Source organism: Eretmochelys imbricata, chromosome 15, assembly GCF_965152235.1.
Source record: "Eretmochelys imbricata isolate rEreImb1 chromosome 15, rEreImb1.hap1, whole genome shotgun sequence".
Classification (NCBI taxonomy): Eukaryota; Metazoa; Chordata; order Testudines; family Cheloniidae; genus Eretmochelys; species Eretmochelys imbricata.
Genome location: NC_135586.1, coordinates 21,463,896 through 21,472,762, shown reverse-complemented (window position 1 = coordinate 21,472,762; position 8,867 = coordinate 21,463,896). Strand labels below are relative to the sequence as shown.

The following is an 8,867-nucleotide window of genomic DNA, read 5'->3' as shown; positions in this document are numbered from 1 at the left end:
CTCTAGCAGTTCAATCCATCATAAAAGTACCTCACATTTGATTTCTTTTGAGTTTCATTCCAAAAACTTAAAGTTCAATAAACCTGAAGTTAGTCCTCATTTTTCTGCCCCAACGCAAACTAACTTCTTTCCCAAATGGAAAATGTTAGGTAATCATGGAATGTGATTCGAGGAGGGAATGAGAACACAGGCCAATTGCTCCTGACAGTTACACCTGTGTAGCCTTATTGACTTCAGGGAGAACAGATTTTTGCACAAGAATAGATTTTGGTCCCTTGTGCTTTTTCACACCTAGTATAAGCAGAATCTCATTCACTTTCCTCCCCTAAACTCTGAGCACTTTAAGGGGGGGAAAAAAAAAAAAAAAAAGCAAGGTCTGCTTGATTTACACATGCAAATGAAACAGGAACACCAGCCTTAAACAAACCAGACCTGCTGTAACAAGGGTGTCACTACAGCAACCTTGGTTGGACTGTTCTTTTGAAAGATCCTTAATGATTCTTTTATTTTCAGTGAAATCTTTTACTTTCAGTGAAATCTTTTTGTTCAGGGGAGGCGGAGAACACAACAGGGAATAGCTCTGTTTTGTCAACTCCTAGTCATTCAAAAGCTGAAAGGCTTTAGAGTAAGTTTGTTTAATGTTTGTACAGTGATTTTGAAGAACTAACACAGTACAGAAGTGCTAAATATTATGACTGGGCAACCATCTAAAGATCTCTGTCACTTCTAGCTGTTTCTGTAAAAAAAAGTAAGGTTAAAACAAACAAATGCAAACCGTAGGGGGCTGGTGCACACAGAACTCATGCTTAAAAAACCTTATGTCAGAGCTGCTGATCACACATTCTAGAATAGATAATACTTAGTCCTGCCATGAGCATAGGGGACCGGATTAGATGACATCTCGAGGTCCCTTCCAATCCTATGATTCTATTCTATTATTCTAATTGTGGAAGAGCTTGGTGACAGAATGGCCTGATGTGGTGAATTACTGGAGATTAATTACACAAACTGGGTATCATCCCACAAATGATATTTGGGTTCAATGTGAAAACAGTAATTCATTGTCCTCAGCCAGTGCAATACTGGGAGGCAGCTTTCAGAGCAAGACAGCCTAAAATACAATGCCACCCAATGTAATTTTCCTACTACTACTTCCTCTACGTCAGTAGATTTTACACCTGAGTGGTTTTCTTTTACATAACAAAAGCTGGCTGCCTCCCAGACTGCAGTCAGCCTGAGATAGGGTGTGTGGTGTGTAGAGTCCATAGCTTGGGGGAAACACCTGCAGGGCTTGGCTTTGCACTGTGCCATGTGGAGAGCCGAGGGTAGACGCACCAGGTTGAAAGAGGTGAGCAGGATGGGGAATGTTGCAGTGTTCATCCTCATACAGGCGAGCACTCCACTACCTCGGAGGAAGGAGGCCTAAGAGAAGGACAGCGGAGCGTCCCTCGTGCTACCCCTTAGGGTATGTCTGCACTGGAACGCTCCCGCGGCAGCGCTTTGAAGTGCGAGTGTGGTTGCGTGCGGACGCTGTGAGAGAGCTCTCTCGGTGCTCCTGGCAATCCCAAACTAGAGCTTTAAAGCGCTCAGACTTGCTGCACTCAGGGGGGTGATTTTTCACACCCCTGAGCCAGCAAGTTAGAGCGCTGTAAAATGTAAGTGTCGGCATGCCCTTGCTCAGAAGTATCTGTTTGAAGAAATGAGTCTAGTGAGACTAGAGTAAATCTGTTAATTTTACGTAAATAAATAATATGTATGTAGATAAATGTTTGATGAGGTCATAATTTTTTTTGCAATATGTCATTCATACTTAGGCCGCTCCCTCCCTTTAGCCGTAGGCCCCTCATAACCTTAATCCGGTCCGGGTCACTACACAACCCTGATTCATCCCCAGAGCAGCTGTATCCCATGCACTGAAAGAAGCAGGGATCTTGTGTAAAAAACAAATATTGGATCATGTAATAATGGCTGTATCATAATGCATATGCACAAGGGGCTGGATTAAGATTCACTTTTTAATCCTTAACTTTGCATTTTCTAATTTTTCATGGTTTAATTTATTGATGAGAGCAAGCTTAACAAATGTTAAATGAAGTTTGTGAATTTCTTTAGCATTTTAATAGAAGCAATTGAAACTAATTAAGCTCTATTCAAGAAAAACATTTTTAATGCAACTTCAGTTTTACTGCAACTTCTAAATCACACTTTTTAAACTGGAATAGAAAACTGAGTACGGACTCATATCTATAATATAACCCCTCCCTTTTAAAAAAAATGTAAATATTCAGAAAGTAGAAGCCTACAATATGTAAGAAGCACATTAACAATACACATGAAAAAGAACTGTAATTTTTCATCTTAGTTTTATTAATTCTTTTTGAGGAATGTAACAAACAATCACACTTTGAAAAGAAACAGTACAAACCCAAAGGAGAATAGCAGGAGCTTATCAAAACACAGTCTGTTTTCATTACAGCTCCTCCTGGGAGCTGTCTTTGTAATATTATGGTTGACTGAGGTAAGTCAAAGACTGCTGTTGCCATGACAATCAGGGAAATAGTGACTCTCCCCAAATATGCAAATGATCTAGAGGAAGTAAGTGATGAGTGGCTGATTACCTCTGATCTCACAATGTTACTGCTCAGGGAGCTGTGTGGCAGCCTCCTATCCAGTTTTCCCAACGTTCTGTTTTCCCCAAACTTCCTAAAAAACCCACCCATACCTGCAAAATACACAGGGGAGAACATTCCACACACACATTAATTAGCAACTGAAAGTTGGTTCCAATTCCCCATAGCATGTGAACCAAAAAGGATGATAAAAAAAGTTAGATACTGAGGTAAAACCCTGTAAAACATAAAAATCTGATGCAACCTTAGCTATGGACTCACTATCCCAAGACCATAACACACACACACTGTAAATATTGCAAAAAAGATTTTCAATATTTGCTCAAATACTATAATGAAGGGAACCAAAAGTAGCACTGGGCAGGAAACTGTTTTCCTGTCCTACAACAATTTGTAAGGTATTGAAAAATTTTCCCAACCTAAAAATTTCCATGAACTGAAAATCCAAATATTTTTTGGTAGGGGTCACTCCAAATGTTTTGTTTTGATAATTTTGAAATGTTTTGTTTAGAGTTTGGCCCCTTTTCACTTTTTAAATTTCAGAGCAAAGTTGTTTCAACCTGAAAAACTATAACAAAAAATGTCAAAATGTTCTTTTTTGACAATTTTGAAGCTTCCCCCCAGAAATATTTCAAAATATGAAATTCATTGACATCAACCCCTACCTGCTAAAAAGTTTTGGGTTTGACAAATTGGTATTCTCCAAAAAAAAGTTACCCCCGCAAACCTCCACACACACACATTTTGTTGAAAAATTTACTACCCACTCTACCTAGAAGCTCCTGCATAAATTTTGGTTCATTATATGCTCAGACCCTTGCTATATAAGCTTTCTGTGAATGTTCACATGAGGTAAGTTTTTCAAAAGTGCTGAAGGGTATGTCTACACAGCATTTTGAAGTGTTGTGTCCCAGCCTCGGTTGACAGATTCATGCTAGCCCGACTCTTGCTAACACTCTACAAATCGTTGTATAGACAGCTCTTTGAAGTTGTGGCTCTGGCTGAAGCTCTGGCTCTGAATCACATCGCCCTCCCATTATGCAGTTGCTTGTACCTTTACTAAAGTTTAACCATTTAGGCTGAAATTTTCATGCAGAATGTTTGCCTCATGCAGAATTCTGCTAGAAAATGTCAGTCAAAATGGTTCAGCTGTTTCTAAGGAGGCAGCTAGTGAATACATTGTTTTGTCCATGTTAAAAAAATTCTGGCATCTTTTCTTTAAGTGGCTGTAGGGCCCAATGCTTTGGAGCAGGTACTTGAAATTTTGCAGTCGGGCGGACTTCAGGATTTTATGTCTTTTGCCGTTCCTGTAAAAATATTGGCCAAATTTGGCCAAGCTATTGCTTTTGAAAAGTCACAGTTCAAATGTTCTCAATACAAACTTGCTAGACATTCAAAGCTAAACTCCCCTAAGATTCCATTTGCAATCAGCATGCTCCAGTCTAGGGCTGAAGGTGGACTTTCCCTGCAATTGCAGCTCTGGGCTACTGCAGGCTGAGCAAGAACCAGAGCCTTGGAATCAGGGGTGTAGGAAGAATTTTTATAGTAGGGGTACTGAAAGTGGAAACCATGTATTCGGTTATTACTACTTCAAGCCAGCGGGGTGCTGCTACACCCCCAGTACCCTCAGTTCCTGCACTCCTGCTTGGAACTGAGAGCTTGTCTCTCCTTCGCCCTCAGTGTCCCCCTGCTGGGCACAGACAGTATGGAGGAGGAAACTGCCTGATTCGAATGCAGAGGAGACAAGAGTGAGACCTGAGGGAGGGGACAGAAGATTAGGACAAGGAGCCTGTAGATGGAGAAGACTGGGACTGGAGACTGACAGGGGGAGAAGGAAACTAGGCCCGAGAGTTGGGAGGAGAGATTGGGACTGTAAACCATGGATCATGGGTGCTCGAACAATTTGTATAGTGGGGGTGCTGAGAGCCATTGAACCAATCTGTAAACCCTGTATATAATGGAAACCACTTCAATCCAGGGGGTGCAGCAGCACCCCCTGCACCCCTAGTTGCAGCACCTATGCCAGGGATAGAAACAGCAAGGCAGAGAGCAGGGAGTGAGACAGATTGGACAAGGAGGCGGGGTAGGAGATTGAAAATAAATGGGATGAGAGAAGCTGGTGCGGAAGAGGGGAGACTGATCTGATGAGGAGCCACATTGCACTGGCTGGGCAAAGAGACTTGGATGGGGAATTGGGGAGGGAACACAGAGATTAGGCAAAGAGGCCAGGAAGGCAGACTGGGATTAGGAGAGTTTGGGATGGGCAACAATGTGCATGGTGGGGGAAGTAAATGGAGGCCAGGAGGGGAAGAAGAGAGAGATCAAACAAGGAGCCCATAAGGAAATTCAGAATTATTTTCTTCAGAGCAGGATTTGAACAGTGTGCAGTAAAATAGGGTATGGGGCCATACATTGAACAATGAGGATAAAACAAAACACTGAATTGCTGTAATTAAGTGACCATTGTCCATCTTGCGCACTGAATGAGGCACAAGTCCAGTGGAAAAAATAGTCCGTGATCATGTAATTAAAGATTATTATAATGTATGTGCACAAGGTGGCACAGACATCCTTAATTCTGACATTTACTAACTGTTCAGTGATTCAGTTTGCAACCTTAATGTTCTTTAAACATAATTTTGTGTGTGTAACGTGCCTAAAGAGAACATTTAAAGCACAGTCCTGTTCCCATTGAAAACAAAAAAGTGGTGCAATGATGTGATTTTTTTAAACCTTTATTTTTTATTCAGGCCCCACATTAACAAGGTTGTGCACACATGATGAGAGAGAGGATTTTGCATAGCCTTATTTGTATCTGCAGCATTTAAAATAGTCCAGGATTCTGTATGTGGTGGTGGTGGTTTGTGGGTGTTTATATATCTCTCACATAATGGCAACGTTAAGTTCCCTTAAACAACAGTAGGGTAATGTTTATTTCTGGGATATAGAGGTTCCCTGTTTTAAACCCAAGTAATTCCAACAGTTGCATTATTTGTTAGTATCTATAGTCTTTTTACAGCTGATTATTACATTTAACCTAGTCTGTGAGTACACTCATTTAAAAAATAAAACAAATGGTCAGAAATTCATATGCATCCTGCAGTCTTCATTCACTCAAGACTGTCATTGAAATTAATGGGAACTCTGACCGGGCGAGGTCTGCAGGATTTGGATCTGTTACTTTATATACAAGATTTTCCTGGTGATGTGAAAGAATATTCTCTCCAGGAAGCTGGCTTGCTGCTGCCAAGATGGCTGCAGCATTAACTGTTATGAACTACTCTGCACCTGCACATCAAGACTGAAGTCTCTGAAACAGCAATATGAAAGAGAGCACGAGCATGGAGAGGATTAAGTACTTTATTCCAGAGCCTCCTGTCATAATTTTCAGCTCTGTACTCTGCAAATGCAATCTGCAAACTGAGGCCCTGACCTTGTGGTTGGATCCACTAAGGCAGCGTTTCCCAAACTTTTTTGGCCACGGAACACTTTTTAGCCTATTATGGAACACTTACAATATTATTTTGTAGTCGTTTGGTTTTCAAATAAAAAATTTCGTTATTTATGCTCAAATATATTTTATTTTATAAAACCAAGCAAAAATACAAATTTAAAATAACTTGAACTAACAATTTCTAACTGGAAAGCATGTATAAAGTAGTACAAAAATCAAGTGCAAGAGTCAAAATTAAAAAAAGTGTTCTACTTAAAAAAAACTGTTTTTATATATATACAAACACCAAACAAATTAGATTTTTACTCGGAAAATCTATTTTTATAAACAGAAATACAAACTTGGATTTAATGGGATTGGTGTTTCTGCGTTTTTCTATCACAAATTCGCTTAATATTAGGAATAATGCTGGAAAGTTGAATCCTCATGTCAGGCGCAGCATCAAGTCTATTCCTATATTTGGTTTTTGTTGCAGTATAATACGAAAATCCTGTCTCACACAAATAAGTTGTAGCTATGGAAGGAGCACTTGAACTGCACATTTAGCCACATTAGGGTACTCTTCTACTAGGCTGCTCCAAAAATTATTCAGCGGAAGATCCTTAAATTTTTGTTTCAGATCAGAGTCAGAAATTTAGTCAATTAGGCTTTCATAATCATGCACAGTAAAGCTGACTGGTTTAGCTGTAATTACAAATGGTTTTCGAACCCAAGCATTATCATCAGGAGTTGTAGGAAAATATTCTAATAAAGAGGCCTGCAAGTCACATAAGTGCTGTAAAATGGTGCTGGAAACTTCTTCATGGACTGTAGAATTTATTTCAATCAGAAATTCATGTACTGTAGGGAAGCAGTCGAAATTATTCTGTTCTACAGAAGATACCCAGAATTCCAGTTTCTTTTTTAACAATGAAATTTTATTCATTATAGTAAAAATGGTCACATTCTTTCCTTGCAGCAACAGATTAATTTTATTTAATTTTTCAAAAATATCTGCAAGATACGCAAGTCTCATTAGCCACGAGGAATTTGTCAGACAGTCATTAAATTTTCATCCTGAATTATGTGAAGTGAAGAATACCAGTAGTTCACTATGAAGCTCAAGAAGCCTCACAAGCTCTTTTCCTTTGGATAGCCACCTCACTTCCGTATTTAAAAGAGGTGTTTTGTGCTGACTACCCATTTCCACGCACAAAATTTTAAATAACCTGGATTGAAGTGGTCGAGATTTGACAAAATTGATCATTTGTACTGCTTCATCGAGCACAATTTTCAAATATGCTGTTTTGTTTTTTTTAACTGCAAGTACTTGTCTGTGTAGAACACAATGGCTCTTAGTGCTTTCTGGTGCCACATTTATGATTCGCGTGACAGCTCCCTTCATCTTCCTGATCATTGCCTGAGCACCGTCAGTACATACATCAATATGTTTTCCCCAACTAATTTCATGCTTTCTGATAAAATTGTTGATGCAGTTGAATATTTCTTCTCCAGTCGTATTGCTTTGCAGAGATTCACATAAGAGCAGGTCCTCTTCAATAATATTATTAAATCTATATCGGACAAATACTAGTAGCACAGTAAGTCCTGAAATGTCAGTGGACTCATCTAGCTGCAATGCATACTCATGGCAAATTTTCAGTCGGCAAACTAGTTCTTTTTCTATGTCATCGGCAAGATCTTTAATACGGCATGTAACAGCATTATTTGACAACTGTACAGCATCCATTTTTTTTTGTTACCAGACTGCTCACTTAACATGCACATTACAATATCTTTCGCCCAAGGCTTGATAAGCATTTCTCCAATACTGTGAGCTTCTCTGGCAAGCGCTATAAGGTAACTTACTCGATAAGATGCCTCTGTTACACTTTCGTTGTCTGTTTTAGCAATTTTAATCATCGAAAGTTTACAATTTCCAAGTGAGTCACACTGCCTCTTGAAAAAAAACGTATATCTTTGTCTTTGTATTCAGCATGCTTGGTTTCCAAATGCCTACAAAGTTTATCAGGAGCCAATGAACTGTTTTCTAATGTTTTGTTGCATACGACGCACTGTGCATCAAGAACATCTTTATTTCCAACACACATAAAACCGAAAGACAAATAACTTCCATCATACTTTAGTTTCGGTCTTTTAAAACCTGCTGCTTCTTGTTTTTTGATATACTTCGGTGGAAATTCTTTCACCTTGGATAACTCAGTAGTACTAAGTTTCAGAGTAGCAGCTGTGTTAGTCTGGATCCGCAAAAAGAAAAGGAGGACTTGTGGCACCTTAGAGACTAACAAATTTATTTGAGCATAAGCTGTCGTGAGCTACATCGATGTGTCCGATGAAGTGAGCTGTAGCTCACAAAAGCTTATGCTCAGATAAATTTGTTAGACTCTAAGGATGCCACAAGTCCTCCTTTTCTTTTCACTAGTACTAACAGATTTTTCGGCAACAAAAGACTGCGATTGTTCATCCTCACTTTTAAATGTTACAATATTTTGCTCGTTTATTTCTGCCACAGTTGGAGTACCAGAAGAACTTGCTTTTCGTTTCAAAGTTCCATCTTTTAGCCACAAATCCATTGGTGATTAGGTTTAGTAACAATATTTAGAAATACTGATTTTTGTCAAATTTTGTTTGTCACAAATATTTATATTGTTTTGAGCGAAGCTAATTTAGCTGTGCTTATCTCACACACGGTAAAGACCCACAAGTTTGAACGTGTTGAGTGAATATGTTATATTCAACATGGCGTAAAGAGAATGGTGTGTGCATACTGCTACAGTTCACGC

General features: G+C 39.2%; 1 pseudogene; it reads right to left on the bottom strand.

Moving 5' to 3' along the window:
* Positions 1 to 6,431: 6,431 nt before the first annotated feature.
* LOC144275824 (zinc finger BED domain-containing protein 5-like) lies at positions 6,432 to 8,657 on the bottom strand (annotated as a pseudogene).
* Between the last annotated feature and the right edge of the window lie 210 nt (positions 8,658 to 8,867).